The sequence below is a fragment of the Amblyomma maculatum genome, chromosome 3, assembly GCF_055883805.1.
Source record: "Amblyomma maculatum isolate TAMU_Amacu chromosome 3, ASM5588380v1, whole genome shotgun sequence".
Taxonomy (NCBI): domain Eukaryota; kingdom Metazoa; phylum Arthropoda; class Arachnida; order Ixodida; family Ixodidae; genus Amblyomma; species Amblyomma maculatum.
The window spans coordinates 80,920,997-80,939,972 of NC_139346.1; the positions used below are offsets into that span (position 1 = coordinate 80,920,997).

General features: G+C 46.8%; 1 pseudogene; it reads left to right on the plus strand.

Annotated features, from left to right (window-relative positions):
• Positions 1–3,964: 3,964 nt before the first annotated feature.
• On the plus strand, positions 3,965–8,639 carry LOC146195079 (uncharacterized; annotated as a pseudogene).
• Positions 8,640–18,976: the final 10,337 nt, after the last annotated feature.

Below are 18,976 nucleotides of genomic sequence, written 5' to 3' on the forward strand. Positions count from 1 at the left end.
GAACAAAAAAAAAAGTCATTGAAGTCTAGCTATCAAAAGGTATTTTTTTCCTGAAGACACCGCTGGAGCCACATGCTTATGCAAAATCCACTAGATAATCATTACCCTAGATCCATGAGACTGAAACAAGGCCATGAGTTATCCCATCCTAGACTGGATATATGAGACCTCGTTTGCAAACTCATGCTCTAAAGTATCCAATGACTCCAATACTAGCATCAACCTGCCGTGAGTGAACTTGCTTGTTGCCCTTTCCCGCATGTTCTAAGTTCTGGTTTTTCAAGTGTTAAATTATATACAGGGATACAGAAGGTATCTTCCCCTCACAAAAATGAAGGAGCTACCATTTATGCAAAAAAACAAGCGTGAAAAAGCGTGATAGATAAGTGTGAGACAGGAAGTTCTCACAAACATTTGCCTTGAATGGTGCAACAAAAAGGAAGTCACAAAGCTGACACAAGCGCCCGAACACTAGAGTGGATTGACAAGGTGGACAGCGGTCTGATTAAATGGAAGCTAAAGCGGTTTTCAAATTGCATGAAATGCTGTGGTTGGGAAGGAAAGACCTCGAAAATCACGTGTAATTTTTTTCTCGATTCTGTCCGTTAGAACAGCCGCAATCTCCTTTTAAAAACCCGCCGCGGACACGCCCCCATCGCCTCCGGAAGCGCCGGGTTGGGGGATGGCAAAATTGGAGAGCTGGCGGAAGTGACGCCATTCACGGGGAGCCGGCCGGCCGTCCTGCCCGTCCTGCATTGCTTGCTCCGCTGCGTCTCGCGCTTTGGCGTGGCGAACGACAATTCAACGTAATCCTCTGCTAGTGCCGTTTGTTTTTTCTAGTTCGAGCGTTCTGTGTGGAGTGGGTGTAGCGAAAAGTGGCCATCATGCTGTCGTTCTGCGCAGCATTCGGCTGCGCGAACACTGGCAGCCGGGACGATGTGGTGTTTCACACGTTTCCAAAGGGCAAGAAACTTTCAGCGCGGTGGGTCTCTGCCGTGAAGAGGAAAAATTTCGTACTTATGAAATCAACTGTGTTGTGCTCGAACCATTTCCGTGACAGTGACTATTATCGGAGCTTGGGAACGATGCCGAGAAAACCTTCGAGAAGTAAGTGGCATGTTCTGTATGCATGCTGAGATAGACTGTAATCCCACGCTAACATTGTCACAGCCTCTGGCGGATGTTTTTGGTTTCTCACGAGAGCATTCTTTTCACCTCAGATCCGGCACAGAGGAGCAATACACGGAGAGGAAAAAGCTTCTACAGGAGATTTCTAACATGGCTCGGGATCTGGGGTACGTGGTGAAGAATTGCCCGCGGAAGGCCAATTCCGCTTCAACGAAGAGACAACACACTTCCTCCGCTGGAGAAATGTGCCAAGCCCAACAAAAACGTCTGGTAGCATGTGAAACTGTTTTTGTAGATGACGGGCCAGAAGATAACAACAGCCAGTTTATACAATGTAAGTGTTTCTGCATCTTTTTCTCAGCCGTTGTGGTTAGCCTTTTTGCCCCATGGGGACTGACTAGCATGCATTGCAATGAAAGTCTGTATAGATGCATGCTTAGTTTTTTAATGGTAATTACTCCCGTAGTACAAATCAATTCCACCTTAAGCGATTTTCTTAATTATTCAATCAAATGTGCATTTGCTCTCAGCCTCCTGGCTGACATCGAAAAGTATATGTTTCCTAACGCGAATTTTGATTTGCATTCAGGCAGAAGTTATTACCTGTGGCTAGTATTGGCCACGTGTTAAACAAATGATCTTTAATATCAGAATCCAAATGACTGCATATTATTCAGTGTTCAGAAAGAACGCATGTGAAGTGAGTGAATGCTTGTGATGGCATAGGTTTTTGTTCACTTAAGCATTCTTCTGTTTCAAAACTGACCATATGAAGCTTGCATATCTTGCTTGTAACCTCTTTGTTCTCCGTCTAATGGCCAACCAATTGTACGTTTTCCTGTCCGCGCTGTTTTCTACAGGCTCTGAACCAAGTGTGATGCGCATATTCTTCTGGGTACCATGCAGCGGAGATCATTTTTACTGCAAAGGATACTGCAACACTCCTCCTGTATATTTTTCAGTTGATGCTTCTCGAGGTGTAACCAATCCAAACAAAATACTCAAAAAGCATCCCACAACTTGGTCTTATGGTAGCTACACACTACCATGGCAAGTTATGTATGCTCATTTTTCCTCTTCACACCTGAAAGCCTTGGCAACTTCGCTATTTGGAAGCATCCTCTTCAAGAAGTAATTTGTTCGCAAGGAGCCGAGCCAGGATGCTCACTGCAATAGGTAATCATTCTAATAACAAAGCTGTTTTGACATTTTGGCGCAAACATTGTAAATACCCCCACTTCTGTGGAGGGGGGCCAAGCAGTGCTTGATCACTGCTGCACGCATGCAGGAAACTTTCCTGCATGGCAGCACAGCTGTTGGCGGCGCTGAAGCCCCTATAATTGTGCTTTGTTTACTTTAGACAGAAAATTTTATGGAAAGGCTTTTGAAAAGCCCGCACAGCTCTTGCTAAGTGAAGCACGCATGCTTGCTGTGTGCCAGCGAACCACTTGAGTATCTGCTGACTGTATGCTCCCTACACTTACGGTGAGCCAGGTGCCGTGCCCAAACAACGTTCGCACTGTCTTCTTTCACTTCGCGCCCAAATCTTGCCCTTGGAGTAGGTTACCGGACTACGGTAGCCATGTGTGGCGTCGTGTGGAGACAGTGAGACTTCATCGGCTTTGTAGCGCACTTGACGAAGAGACGGCAATCAAAACCGCAGCGGTGTGTTCACGTAAAGTCACCTCCAAAGAGAGGACTTGTCGAGAAAGTTCAGAGGATACTAGCGTTTTTCGGTGGCCATCTTTTTCAGCACACGAGAATTCACAGGTTTGCAAGGATCCCACGAAAATTCCCAAATTCTCAAGGCCCTTGAAAACACTCCTTCCAAATTCAACTGTTTTTAATGGCCCACACCAACCCTGACAATGAACAACCCCCAGGAACAAAAGTGGTACACTCCACGCGAACTGCAACAATTGCATTTTTTCTGTATAAAAAGATGTGCCAGAAAAAATAGCTTAGACAAGATGGCAAGTATATCAATCAGGGTACCTCATGCATATCTCACAAATAACTGCTTTTCTGTAGGAAAATCTGGCAGGCAGTTTTCTCACAGCGCATTGAGTATACCACTTTTGCTCCCGACTACATATGTACTAAAGGTTGGCACATATTTTTATCACTACTGAACTTCTTTGTTTACTCACAAGAGGCCCAAGACTGAAAATGCAGTTCAAAGGAAAACATTCATGACTGGACAAATAAGGCATAAACCCTACTGAATGCCCGCAAATCCCTAGTTGCATTTCCATCACTGTCACCACTACAGTGTGATACTAGCTGCAAAATTTAGGTCTTTTAAAGTTCACATTAAATACATTTATACACTCACTTACATAACACATAAAACCACGACCTACTGTATAAGGGACGACCTGCACGTGCAGCGCTGGCACAGCGCCAATGATTTGCTTTTGCTCGTGTTTTTTTAGTTTTCCAAACCGCCAACGCTAACAGTGGCACTAGTGCTCACCCCCACCCTGGGGCCATCTGTGCGGCTGTTTCAGGGAGAGCACGCGAACACTGAAATGCACGTGCGCTATACAGTTGATTAGCTGAGTGCTCGGTGATCGCTTGGTATGGCTAGACCTTGGTTACCAGATTCGATTTAAGCGATTCTCAGCCCCATGGAGGCTGGCTTTCAGATTTGTGGCTTCTTCATGCACGATGGTTTACTGCTGCGTGCCGCTGTGCAAGCGGCCGAGCATCATGAAGAATTTCATTTCATGAGTTCCCTGTGACCGATATTCGAAACCAATGGTTGAAAAACATTTAAGATAAGCCACTAAGCTGCACCTAACTTTGAGCATGTTTTTAATGCGCACTTCAAGCGATGGCGCCCGCCAAGTGGCGATCAAGCTTCCGAGCACTCATGCTCTCCAGTAGTCAAGTTTGTGTTGCATTGAGCGGTACCCAGAACATACCATAATTAAGTAATGTATAAATATTTTCTCGATGCCCCTTTTTTTTCCAGGGCCAGGGAAAGGGCCTTGGGTTCCAAGCAACCGAAGCAAGGTCTGCAGCCTTCACTTCAGGCCAGAAAACTATTGGGAAGGCCTTAAGCTGATGATTTTCAAACCTGATGCCATGCAAAGTTTTTCCAGCTTTCCCTGTGTACAGTGTTTCCCTTCTGGAGGGAGCTGCCTCAAACCCGCTGCAGTATTGGTGAAAGGGTCACAGCCTCTAAAAAAGTTTGGAGTTGTGCTTCCTTCCATTGTCAAAAATTCATTGTTTATATGCAACATAACCACTCTAGGCCCATAGATTGGAACTTGTGAGACTTCTAGTGAAGAAGTTCACGAGGTCCTTTTTAACAAATTTTGTTCGACTGATCACCAAGGGCAACACGAAAAGGAAAATGTCGGACAAGAAGCCCATATTCCGAAAAGTTATCTCTGTGATGGCACAATAAAGCGCCTTTGGCATTTTTGAGGCTCAGACCTTCGTTATTTGTTAAAGGGACACTAAAGACAGCCAAAGATGGTATGAAAATCTAATAAACTACATTTGGTGACACTGTCGCCGCATATCCGGCAGCAAAAAAACGAATAATTGCTGAGATATTGCGATAAGAAGTTGAGGTTTTTTCTTGTTCCCGCCGGTCGAATTCAAACTGTGCCCTCCGACTACGTAGTTGGAGTTGAGTGACGCACACTATGACGTAAGCGGAGACTCCGTGATAGCTAGCGAGCCGGCGCGGCCCGCAGCGTCGCATCCTTCAAGGGCCAACATGGCAACGGCGTACTCGCAATGACGGCCTCAGCCGAAATAAATAAAACGACGAAGAGAGTAATTTACCGAGCGATGGGCCCATAAAGGAAGAAAAAAAAAAACATAGAGCGCTTGTAATGCACAATACTTTACATGTTTCCCAAGCTTTTGCCTCCTTCTTGCACTGTATATAAACAAACCGAGCCCTCGGTCATTGCAACGCTTCCTGACATGTTTACATACAAATAAGATTTAGTTACCAGCAAAATAGTGTCCTCGCTGCTGCGCTTGTCAGTTTTGAAGCTTCGTCGCACATTTTTCCTTCAAGGTGCTACAGCTCCGTGTTCAGCGAAAATTACGTCCACGGTAGCAGAACATGACCGAAGTGCCGGCGCCACTACATTTGCCAGCGCTGTGAAATTCCACATGTTAAAATGGATCCAGTGCACAATATAGTGCGCATAGGCATCCAGAACATTAGTTGTAAGACGTGAGAGCAGGCAGCATGCGCCGATGACCAAGAAGTTGTAATTTTTAGACCGGCAGCAGAAACACTTTATTGTAAATGGGGCCATGACATAAAAACTAGAAATATTTCCAAGGTTCCTGTGGCGCGGCGTAGCCGAGCGGTTAGCGCCGAACGTTACGGAGCAAGCAGTAGAGAGTTCGAGTCTTACCGCTACTGGTGTTTTTTTTTTTTTTGTTTTTTTACAAATCGATTTTTTTTTAACCTTTTGTAATGTATTTCTGGTGCCTCGTTATTTTTAGTTTTTACTTTTTACCCGAGGCCCTTTTTTTTCGCCGGGCTACAAGCGCAATATATCGACGCTCTCATTGGTATGAGCGGCAAGTATGCCCCTTTTGTTTATGATGCCTGCAAATAGCATGTTGAAGGTCTTGTTGACGCAGTATATGTTGGTCAGATGTGCCATGATTTAGTGAACAATTGAATGATAATGCGTTTTTCCTTTGGTACTTAGCATATGTATGCTTTTCGTGGCGTACGTAGCTGCAGTCAAGCGGTCAGGTCGCAGTCGAAGCGGCAACATCGGCGATATGTTGGCGCAGAAGTGTGAACGAAGGAGCGTGTCGGCGGTAGCGGATTTCGCTCGCTCGTGCCTCCGAATGCTCAAATGGGAACCATCAAGGCGCATCTGCTGCTCCAAGCTTGTGATTCAGGCGCTGCAGGTTGAAACAAACTATCCGAGTGCGCACGAAATGCCTGAGCCGAAACATAACCAAAACTGAAGTGGGCGCCTGTGGTGCCTCCAAGTATATTTTTGTATTTGCCTTGCAACGTTTACGTTGTCTTTTCGCCATCGTTTACGTATGATAAAAGCGTGTTATCAAGTTTGAGAAAAAACGTACTACCGCATTCAAACATGCAACGTAATTCGCATTTGTCGGCTTCCGGGATCCCTAGCGCGTCACGTGATTTGTAGTTGCGAGCCTCGGCCGTTTGGCTGTGGTGGCGATACCTGTATTTGTTATTCTTCTTACTACCTTATAACAGCTCTGTTTTCAGTAAGAGTGGTCTTTTTGTAATCAGGAACTGGAATTCTATCGATGCAAACCCACTTCCTTTCTCTCTTTAGTGTCCCTTTAAAGCGGCGTAACTAAATGCATCAATAACAGCAGTTTTACGATTGTGCCATGCGCTAGAATTAATACTACTCCAGTTCTACCACTCTCTCAACGGCACCTCACTTCAGTGACCGTGCCGAATGTAGCGCAGTGCGTTCATTGCATCCTGATTGGACTTCAGTGACCGTGCCGAATGTAGTGCAGTGCGTTCATTACGTCCTGACTGGGACTAGCAAAACCAACGGGAGAATATAGTCCGGGTGCTCAGGCCTCGGCTAGCATGATAAGTGCATACTAGGCCATAATGGCAGCACAACACTAACCAGCTTTTGAGCAGATGAGAAAAAAAAAGTTCAAAGGAATTCTACTATTTGAATCCTAGCAGCCGCGCACCGCGTCTTCAGTCGTTTCAAATTTCATTGCACTGCATAGCGAAGATACCAAATATCTGGGGTTTAATGCCTCTCGCACGTTTAACCGCGCATTTTGCTAGCTGCCTCTTGTCTATGCTGCAAAATGACGAGTTTACTGCAGCTTTTGCGCGAATTTTCACTATCATCACCGTACTCCTGAAGGCAGGGTCGGAGCATTTCAGGCGTTGCTGCGAGGGTGAGCACTGGCGGCTTCTACCGGCACGCTCGGTCCCTACTCAAAGATCACGTGGTATTTCTTGCCACCATAGGTGACCTCAGGATGCACAGGTCGCCCCTTATACAGTAGATCCTGCATAAAACTTCTGCAGGCACCTATGGCATTCACGAGCGATAACTCCAGGCCGGAGAAGGACGCCTTGAATGAGAAATGTCCTGCAGATTAACAGTTCTTGTCATTTCAATGTACTCCAAGCTGAGTGGTGCTGGTTGGCACCTGCACACAGCAAGGTGGCCAAAGACAACAGGCAATAATTGATAGCAGCCTTCCAATAGGTATAACAAGCTTATTTTCCATTTATTTATTTTCTGAAAATTCTGCCGCTCATTGAACACTACAAAGAGCTGGTTACATAGTATGGTAGAAATCAAAATAGAGTAAAAAATTTCGTGGACAATAAAGCCTCTACCTTTCAGGATAGGAAAGCAGTTTGATTGGCTCCCCTTGCAGATCCTCATTTGCATACATGCCTTTTGTCAGTTCCGTAACAAATCCCCGCTTTAAACATGGTGCACGAGTGTGCCTGCGTGACCTAAGAGCAGCATGCCTGGCACAGTGTTCAAGGGTCCTGAAAGGATGAGGAACTTGAGTTTGCAGCTCTTCCGAAAACTGTCATATCAAGTGGTCTCATTACATAACACATGCGCGCCAGCCATTTCACCTACCAAATACCGCCTGCTAGAGACATGCCCGCGATTTTTAGCTCATAGCAGTAATGCTAACACAGATACAGTGATGCTCGATTATCTGCAGAATGGGACCTTTCACTCTATAATGTTAAAACAGGATTCTGAGAGTTTGCAAGCAGAATGTGCATTCACTGCACAAGCTTTAATGCTTTGTAACTGTCATTTCTATTTTATTTTCAGATCCTGTATTCAAAGGATGCTAAGACACTTGAGGCATCAAAGGAGCACATAAGTTCTCTCCCATACCCTTCATATATTGAAAGGGTCGAGGCATTCCTCAGGTGTGAGGAGTGGGTGCTTTTGTACCGAACTGGCTTCCCATCAACTAGAGGCCACAACACAATCACTCGGAGGCCTCAATCCGAGTAAAGGACATAGTGCTCTGCCACACCTAAGCGTACAATGCAGTTGCTTTGGTCGAAACCATTGCGACAACGTGGGAGAAGTACTTTGAAGCCAGGCTTCTCTGGCATGCTCACCACCGAGAAGAATCTTATCGCCTCACATTTGAACACCTCCTCCAGAAGCTCCAAGAGATATCTGCTGCATCCATACAACAAGTTGGCAAAAACGTCCATGCAGTGCCAAATGCTGAAAACACCACAGCATACGAAGCTCACACTGACATAGGTTTTTGCAGCTGCTGGAGAGGACCAAGGGGCCTTCAGCAAACATCAGGTAGCAGTACAGAAAGCTTTTGGGGGGCTCTTTCCCAACAGTCAAAAGGTAACACCTGAAAACTGCTACCAGCTTGGTCACCTTGCACTCGGCGAGAAAAGAAAATGGCATATGCAGCCGGGATTCCATATCGCATCCTCAAGCACAGCTGCCGAACGCCCTCACCACAATACCACTGCGGTGGGGCATATTTAATGGTTTCGTGCTTCGTCATGCTGCACTGCAAGCAATAAAATTGTCTACATGGCAAACCTAGTTTAGGCTTGTTAGGCTTGAACAGGCACTGTACCATATGCAGTCTAGTAGATCAAAAATCTGCTTACACTGACTTGTTGCAGAATGTCACTTACGAACTTAAAAAAGTCAACAGCAGTTGCGGTGCATTCATTAAGATGATGCGACTGAAGGCTGCGACTGCCATGGACAGGTAAAGGGGCAGGAAGTAAAGCCAAGAAGTGTGGCGAGGTGCCGTGTTGGACAACTGCAGGGTTCAATAGGGATTCCGGCTGGGCCACCAGCCAAACCAGTACAACCAAGAAAGGCAAAACGCAGACACAAATCGAGCCACTGTGTACAAGAAAATGTGCCAGGGACAAAATGTCCCTGAATGTGCCTTAAAGTTGGATAAAACCAAAGGACTGAACGGTCGCCCTTAGTCAGGTAGGCGGCGTTTCTAGACTTGGCTTCACCTCGGCAGTGTAGTCATCACTGCCAGGGCTCTATATGCTTGTTTCCAGTGAAGACATTCAGAGGAAGGAGAAGTAGGGTGAGGAATAGCAAAATGGAAAAATGTTGCCTTTGAGCTGTACACCTGTGATTCCCTGACCTGCAAAAGACAATTTGCAGCAGCACAGAAAGGAACAGTCTGGTAATTAATCACTACAAGAAGCAGGCTCAATGTTTGCATGTTAGTAGGAGTGGGTTAGGAATTCCCAAACCGAACCTGAGGAGAGGCAGAGTTGCAGCACAATACTTGGACAATGCTCCTGAAATGGTAACCTACCAACACAGTTTGAAGAGCTTTTGCATGAAATAGGTTCAGTTAGGCCGATTAGGTTTACCTGAGCTTAAGCAAGCTTAATTACGCAGTAGCAGCAGCATACTGCATGTTGTACAATTATACACTTGCCGCAGAATGCTTCTCCTAGCTAAACGGCTGAATCCTTAGAGCCCAGAATTTGTAGGGCTCGTGGCGCGCCGCGCATTCGAAGGCCGCGCCACTTCCCAATGCTCCCTGCGCGCGTGCCTGTTTCCCTCTCCCGGCTCGTGCGGGGATAACCGGTCCCGCGCGAGGAGGCTATAAAAGAAGGCGCGCGCCGCCGTCTCGCCCTCTCTTGGTCTCTGGCTCTTGGTCTCTGGCTCCTTGGTCCCTGGCTCTTCGTTCCGGCGCTCTCAACGACCCGCAGCCACCCGGACGACGACACCGACTTCGACGATCCCCGATCCCTGTGAGATTAAAGATATTTATCATACGGCCCACTGTGTGTTCGTCGTGCGCATCCCTCGGGCAGAGGAATCGCCCACAAATTTCACACCCTAGTGTAGTTTTACACCCGGTATGTTTGGGGTACTTGCCTGAAAGCAAGCTGACATCCTAGCACTGGCACCGGTATCACTATCTTTTTCTTGCAACAACAGTGCCTTAGATATTCAGTGAAGTGAGGTAGGTGAACGAGCTCTTTTGCAAACAGGTGAGAAGCTTTATCAATATGGTTGCGACTATTTAAATCTTCATTTGTTCTTTTTTGACAGCCGCTGGCATGTGGCCCTATCACTGTGATTCTAGCGCGCGGATTGATTCTGTATCCCGTGTTTTTTAATGCTCTTTGTCACGAGACGTTTTATCATTTTCTTTGTCGTGCAAGATGCATCGGGATGTATCTCGAAGATTCCAGCCACTCGCGTGTCTTTCTACAATGTTCCAAGTCATGCCAGTCACGGTTTGCGGCTTATCTAGATCTTTCCACACCGCCTTTAAATTCAGCGCTGACAAGTGAAACTGGCATTCGTAGATCGACAACCGCTGAGCACGATTGTTGTTGTCACCGCCGCCAATTGCTTAGTTCTTTTGCGGGCGCAAGTCCGCCCAATGAGTTGATTCCTGCAAATATTGTCTCTTCATTTGTTTCCAACGACATAGTCACCACCACGTGACAGTATCACCACATTTAGTCTGGGCAAAACTGCACTTAAATAGAACAGTTTCAATTGTGCCTCAAAATCAAAATTTGCGAGCTTAGAACGCAACAGGTGACACTGGTGCCATCACTGGGACAGCGGCTTGTTTTGCATCGCCAATGCAGCAAACAATGCAAATATCTAACTGCTTCAGATTCAATCAGGCAAGTTGTCTATAGTGCACCCAATGACCTTTGGGCGCAGTGGAGTCATCTGGGTCGCAAATATGACATGCAAACATCTATCTCCTACTCTTTCCTTTCTTCATGCCCCAGCCATATGCTGTGCTACCGCATCACTTCAAAAATTTTGCGAGTGCCATTCCCGTCTGAATCCTTGCAAAGCGTTCGTGCTCCTTGCACTAGTTAAGGAAGTCATCGGTTCGTTGGGACTCGAAGTTCAATCAGATTGGCTGCATCATGGAGGTTGAAGCTACAAGAACTTGTGACGACATTTGCGTCTTGCACCTCTATCTGTGTGACTGCAGCCCTCCTCAAAATTGGCATATCATCCAGCTAGGACATAATAACGGGGTATTTATGGCCAACTTGGTTTCAATAAAATCAGGCTGAACTGCGATGGCGAAATTGTTACATACTGCCGCTTTGGCAAAAGGAAGACATGTACAGTCTCACTGCAGCAGGTGAAACAGCTCTCACAACTGCATAGCATTAAGCTTTGCGAAGATCCGCTTGTCTATAAGCCAACAAAGGTAATTCAGCCAGTTTTTGTGCCCGTAATACCGCCTAGGCCGTCCCAACATAAAAAATGTGCCAACCGTGCTTTATTTGACATTCTGCATGGCAAAAGAGCTCTCTATGTCCCTCGCCAATGATATAGAGAACGACAAAATTTCCAAGCAATATGACTGGATGAATCATTGATCAATTATCGATCATTGATTAGACGGATTACATCTGCGAAGTTGCTATGCGGAGTTTGCGGAGCAGCCCCTAGTGGGTGGACCTGCGTAAGAAGTTCAAGTGGATGGATGCCTCATGAAGGGGAGGCACAAGTATAATCATACCCGACATTTGGCAGGTGACAATGTGCCACCACATCGCCAAAACAACTACGACAGCGTTGTTGACCGTGGACCATGGGTCTTCGGAATGATCTGGGTTGCCACAAAAGAACTGCGCCTGTTTAAATCGACTGATGAGACAACTCTGGAACAGATAATCGCTTACAACGTTCGACCAAGGACAATGATAGTGATAGAGCGGTGTGTGCCAGGGTTGAGGGACAGCAACAGCTTCAAAATGAATTTGACAGAACTTCGTAAATCACTAGCAGTTTTTGTAAACCCCATGACCAGTGCCCACACTAAGGTCATTAAGAACTGTTGGCAGAAGGTCGTGGCCCAGCTGATAAAAGAAGTAGGTGCAAGTCACCACAGGACTTCATCCAACCTTTGGTGGCTTCGGTGGTTATCACCAAAATGGCATACAGCGCTTACGAGCCCATTCTCTGACTCATGGACGCACACTTTCCCGAAATCAAAGACTTTTGAGTTGAGTCCCATGTCAAACTATATTTAGCCTGTATGTCTACAATGTCACTGAAATACAGCCCTACGTTGCCTGTCATACTTGCCATGGCAGTAGCCAATCGAAGTTGGCTCGTCTGCATAATGTAAGTACGAAGTATAACACAGTGGCAAGAACTCTCATTGTACAGGGCTTAAAATAGTTCATTTGCTTCGGAGATACGCACGTCACGCACTCTCATGGCACAGTCTGCAACTATGCAAGGCATGAGCTTCGCATCCACTGTGGATCCCTTACCACGCACCATGTTTACACGAGTTCAAATTCGGCATGATCGCGTGCGAGCGGTATCGATCTCAGCAATGCCAGGTGTGCTTGTGGCTGATACTCTGCTGAATTTGCACTTAAAAACAAATAACATAGCAGGCTTAGACAGCAAGCTATATGTTGCAGGGAACAAAAAAAAAGGTCATTAAAGTCTAGCTATCAAAAGGTATTTTTTTCCTGAAGACACCGCTGGAGCCACATGCTTATGCAAAATCCACTAGATGATCATTACCCTAGATCCATGAGACTGAAACAAGGCCATGGGTCATCCCATCCTAGACTGGATATATGAGGCCCCGTTTGCAAACTCATGCTCTAAAGTATCCAATGACTCCAATACTAGCATCAACCTGCCGTGTGTGAACTTGTTTGTTTTAAGTTCTGTTTAAGGGGGGACACCCCTCTTAAAACTTTTTTCCTTATTTATGGGTGGATCTGACTGAAACTTGCACCATTAATGTACTTTTGCATGCTGATTTCAAATATCTGGTTAGTTTTCTTGTAGATGAAATAGCTTTCAAAATATTGCCTAATTCATGTTCTTCGTTTGGAGGTGAGTTAATTACTAAACACTTTATGGCATGATGAGAATAGCCCTGCCAGAGTGATCTAGAAGGATCATAGAGTGCCGCTAGTCATGAATTAACGTGGTAGAAGAATTTGAACCAAAGTTACAATAAGTCAAACTTTTATGAATAAAAGCCCAGGTTGGCACCTAAGATTGATAATTAATTCTGTAAATGTTGCCGCATAACAACTGTACATATTTTTGTCCTACGGCACTGTCGAAGGTTTTCTCTTTCTAACAAGACAAGAATGAGAGCTATAGCACAAATAGACTAAGAGATATCTCTCCTCCAAAATTGCAGCACCCTCAAAATTGCAGTTTTGAGAAAACGAGGAAAAACACTTCACAGCATGTAGGTGTAAATTATGTCAATGATTGATGTGTCAACAAGATCAGAAACAGGTGGAAAGTGATCTGAAGCGAAAATTAATGGCCTATGCCAATTTGAGCCAAAGTTACGCAATAGGAAACGTTTGAAAGTAAAATTCCATTTGGGTACCGAAGACAACATAACCTTCTCAGCAAATTTTCTTTTGTGGTCACTGCATTTACCTTGGTTTCATGAGACTCGCAGGATTCCCTTTCTAGAAAAAAAATTTTTAAAGCAATAGCAAGAACAGGATCAGAGATATTGATCTTTAAAAAATGCAACACTACCAAAATTGGGGGATTGTCGGAAGCACTCAAGCCTCACGGCATTTAATCAGGAAGGGCAACCCCAAAGACCTCATGCTATTAAAATGCACCAGGAGCATAGTCGGGGTGCATGCTGTCGCGGTGTTTTCTTTTTTCTGTTTTAGCAACGCCAAGCGAAGCCGCCCGCTTCTTTGCAGAACGTGCGCTACGGTGCAAGTCCTTTTCTTCAGCTCTCCTGGACCCAGTTGCTGTCACATTTGTACTGCATTCTTGCAGAATTGCTGCTGCTGTATGCTTGCAGCCGGCATTGAAGCGCAGCACAGCTTCTGCTGTGGCTGCTTCCACAGCAAACAGTGATGAGTGCCGCTCTTTGTGGATCAAGGTCCAGATGACCGAGTGGAAGCTTTCGTTCGAGTTCTGGGTCTTCCCCCGAATGCACCTCTGCAGCAGGCTCTTCTCTGATAAACGACTATAAACAGGCAAAAGAGCATCAGCCACATCTCTTGGCAGACTGTAATTGTGCTTTGGTGCAGGCTCCTCTTTTGCCTTTGCAGCGTTGTGGCGGCACCATGACTTCTCACCGGTAGGACACAAACTGTGTTTGGGGCAGTCATCAGTAGATGTGATGTGGTAATATGTCGCCATCACAGCTCGCTGCATGGCATCCACATCACCTACATTTGATCGAAGCGCTCGGCCATAATATATTGTCAGCTTGTCAACTAGATCAGCTGTCAGCCTTCCTCTGCCGCCAAGACTTTGCTTCCCTGCACCCTTGTGTCTCTGCAAGAGGTTGCGCAAAGCTGCTCCCATACGCTTGTGCACGTGATTTATGCAGTCCTCTTTGACTATTTCAATGTAGCCATAGATTGCAGCATCTTTAAGAGCACTGAACGTGCGACTGTCCCCATCGCATAGCATGGTTGTGTAGCGCATGTTGTGGCGCTGCAGAGATCTTTCAAACAGAATTTTGCCAGCCTCTACCTCCATTTGACCAGCCTTGGAGTTGGTGTTTTTTTGGCACTGGTGGCGTGATTTCCAAAGTTCGTAGCCGTCAGTGTTTGGCTTGGGACCAATTTCGCAGCCCAGACAAAAGTTTGACAACACCACATAATCAAGCACGTAACCAGTGAAGAGTTCCACCACGGCACCGACGCCTATATGTGATGAGTGTCCGCGCGTCATCCATGTGCCGTCGTAGCACACGGCAATGTTCCCCCTATGCCCAAAACACAAGTCATCGTAGACCTTCGCCACTGCCTGCGCGGCTTGTGCCATAACGGTCGTGGCGGCTCGGGTAGCAGCGGGTTGCAGTGTGTTCTTCAGATGCCGTTGAAAAGTCTTGTTGTGCATCCCGCGCCGCGACAACCCCATCGCCGAAAAGATATCGTTCATTGCTGTCTGGCCGTTACCGGTCGACAGCATTGCTCGACTAGCCAGAATATTCAGCTCAAAAGGATTGCACCTTTTCTCGCCGTCAACCCTCCGCGAGTTCCACTCGGCCGCAATCTCACCGCAGTTGTCGCACAGCACGATCAGTTTTACGGCGAGGCCATAGCTCCGGTCGCTGGTAATTAAACGCACGCATCCACGACATGTTTTGCACCGCACGGCATCCAGAAGGATATTCACAATGCTGAGGTCAATTACCGCATAGGAGGCTGTTCCGTCCGCATCTGACTCTGCGGACGCACCACTTGCATCGGCGAACAGCGCGGTCTTTCGTGCCGTCGCCGGCGTCGATACCAGTCTATCAAGCGTAGCCTGCTCACGGGCACTCACTTGAGTTATGTCACTGTTAGTGACAGGCGCGGTATCAATACGTACACGACTGCAGTCGGCACGAAGAACGGCGCCGTTGTCCAGCGGAATCGGAGAAGCGTCGCCGCCCGCAACGTGATCGTCACACAATCCCGCAGCACTGGCACTTGCTTCTTGCACAGTATGCAACGAAGTCGCATTCTTAACGCGTTTCTTTGGTTGCTTTCGCCCGAACTTGTGCAAAGAGCGGTACTTCTTCGCGCCTGGCATGACTCTCGCGTTGCACTAGCGTGGTCGGCAGAAAGACAAAATGGCGTCACTGGGAGTCCGCATTTCAGGGCTAGCTTGCCGGAACCAACCAAACGACGCCATTTTGATCACGTGCCTTAACCGGCCAATAGTAGCGCGCGCTGCATGCTATCTTTTTGTTTGGTTTTTATGGGGAGGGCGGAGCGCACAGGGTTGCTTTCCGAAAGAAAAAATAAGCCGAAAGCGCGTGCTTTCGAACGAGACCAAAATCGCCGCGGTGAAGCGCGTAGTTCTCATGCGCCGGGCGATCGAAATTGGGTGTCGTTTGTCCACAATTTAAAGGGCAGTGGGTGTGGTACTGCATTTTTTAATCGCTATAACTTCATAAATACGCGGGGTATAAGGATGAAAATTTGCGTGCAGATGCGGAATGGTGCGAGGAATACGAAAATGAAAAAATTGAAAATCCGATTTTCAGGCCGATTTTCGGTGCCAAAGAGCCGTGTCCCCCCTTAAGCGTGTTTTAAGTTCTGACTTTTCAAGTATTAAATTAATTACAGGGATACAGAAGGTATCTTTCCCTCCAGTCTTTCCCCTCACAAACATGAAGGAGCTACCATTTATGCAAAAAAACATAAGCGTGAAAAAGCGTGATAAATAAGCGCGAGACAGGAAGTTCTCACAAACATTTGCCTTGAAAGGTGCAACAAAAAGGAAGTCACCACGCTGAGACAAGCGCCCGAACACTAGAGAGCGGATTCTGACAAGGTGGACAGCAGTCTGATTAAGGCTCAAGCCGACGCCAAAAAACATAGGGATGGGAGCCCCCTGCCACGCCAAGGCTAGCGCCTTCAGTCCCCTAATGTGTCAAGCCTAGCTTCTGACAATCCTTAGGTAACAACGCTTGCGTGCATTTCAGCTGTGCCATAGTACCTAGGCATCTTGCTTGTCTCACTCAAGTTCACGCGCAAAGTTCCATCCTCTCGCTGTGCTGCTTCTCACTATGACGTGGTTGTAGTGGCTTTGCGAGGTATGCTGCTAGGAGATAGCCAGCTGAAGCGATTGTGCAGGTCTCGCCTGCGGCTGTGCCTGTCGGTCGAGACCTGCACATTCAGCTTCGGTGGCTACGACGCCATGCGTCATGCAGATGCTGTGAGCCGCCTACATCTCCAGCAAGCAAACTTCGTAATTCTTTACGTCCGAGGAAACGACCTCACCCGATCTAATGCGAGTCTGCAGGAAATATGCGACAACAAGGCAAGTAGTACATACGTAATCGTTCGACGCGTTCAATTTCCATCGATCTCATTACTGAAACCTTGTTTATTATTTCGCATCACAGACTTTCGTCCTGCAGCTCCTCCATGATGTGGCACCTTATGTCTTCATCACTAGGATTCTGCCTCGGTGCTTCACCACACCGGACGCTGAAGCCAGCCGTCGCCTCCTTAACAGCATGGTGACGGCAGCATGTAAGAGGATGCCCTGTGTGGGTTTAATGAACCCAGACGTGCGTATCGACACGTGCTTGTCGTGTTGTGTGCAAATGCAGGTACAAGGAAGGATAAATATAGTGACGGCTTGCAACAATTTTCGTGCATGCGAAACAAAGAAAAGAAGTTTAACTCTTTCAGGACCGCGGTTCAGATTTCGTGCACAAATACACGGTCAAATTATGCGCTCTTTCAAACGCACGATTTTCGCACTGGAACATGTATTGCCATCTAGTGGAGTCGCTGAGCATCTAAACGTCTTGTTTCTGCGTAGTTTGCCTCTCTCTCGGCAGGCGGCGACGTAGGAGAGATTGTAATCTTAGATGCGGTGGCGGCCGAGATTGAAAAGCATGACGTCGCGTCAGGCTGCGCGAAGAAAAAAAGCGTCTGTCGCGCGACTCAGCTGCTTCGACAGTGAATTTTTGTGATGCAACTAGCAGCGAAGAGTCCGAGGATGAATTATCAAGCTCTGATTCTAGTTCAGAGTGATCAAACATCGCAATCACCTGGACCGTCAAGTAGTGTTCGAAGGTGAGTAAGCAGTTCCACTTTCCGCTCGCTCTCGAGTATTACGCGGGATAACTATATGTTTTCGTTATTTTTTTGCGTTTGGTAGGGTGTTCACAACTACGGGAAATACTTCCTGCCCTCGCGGCAGAAGTGTATCCAGTTTTCTCCCAGGCGTGCATCTGAGCGAAGATGTGGGTGCTGCCATCCGGAGCACCACAAAGAGATTTCTGACTGCCCTGGACTTCTTTTTCCTTTTTTTTCTCGGCTGAAGTAATCCAAACTATTTATGACAACACCAATAAATATGCTTGGATGAAGACTTTGGAGAAGCCCACTCATGCCCGTCCCGAAGGATCTTGGTTAGAGGTGACTCCAAGTGAAATGATAAAGTTCACTGGCCTTATAATTTATATGGGCATATTGAAAGCACCACGAATCAAGCTGTACTGGAATGTGGGAAGCATCTACAGTAGTCTGCTGCCACCGTGAATTATGCCGCAGCATCGCTTCATAGCACTCCTTGCGATGCTACCTGCAACTGACTTGGGCGATGTAACCCAGATGTCAAAAGGAAAGCTTCGCTTCGTGTGGTGGCTTCTGCATCTGCAGCACATAAACAAAGTATCAGCAAAGCGCTTTCAGCCTCATCGAGACCTCTCTATGGACGAGCGCATGGTGAAATCTAAAGGGAGGTCAGGGATAGGGTAGTATATCAAGGATAAAGTAACCAAGTGGGGCTACAAGCTGTTGGTTCTTGCTGACTCTGACACCAGGTATACAGTGCAGTTTGCAGTACAGTCTAGTCCACTTATTAACGATATCGGTTTTAATATATCGGTTATTGCAATGAAAACCTGCTGTACCGCCCACTTTTGTATGTTTTCGATGGTAAAATAAAACGCTTACTACAATGCCCCCATGCCGAATTATCGGCTATAACAATGAAGTCTGGCTCCTGAGTGCTCGTGCCAAAAGGCAGCGGAATGTGAAATCCTTGAAAAGAAGAAAAAAAAAAATAAATTCCAGCTGCTGCACCCTCCCCACCGCGCAAACCTGTTTTCTGGAGTCCGCATTGCCAGCCTCGCGCGCCTTTCTCCCGCTGCCCTTCCACCCCTCAGGACACAAATGGGCTGTGCCCATAGCTCTACGACACACCACCCTCCGAAACAAGAAGCCAACGCGCCGAACGCGCTGATCTCTTCGCTCGCTCCTCATTCTGCGCAGTTTAGCTACAGTGTTCAGCCAACGGATATAGTTGTTTGTGCAAGTTGATTGCGTCAAAGTCGTTCCTGGCCACGTGGTTTTTCCGTCTCTTTGGAA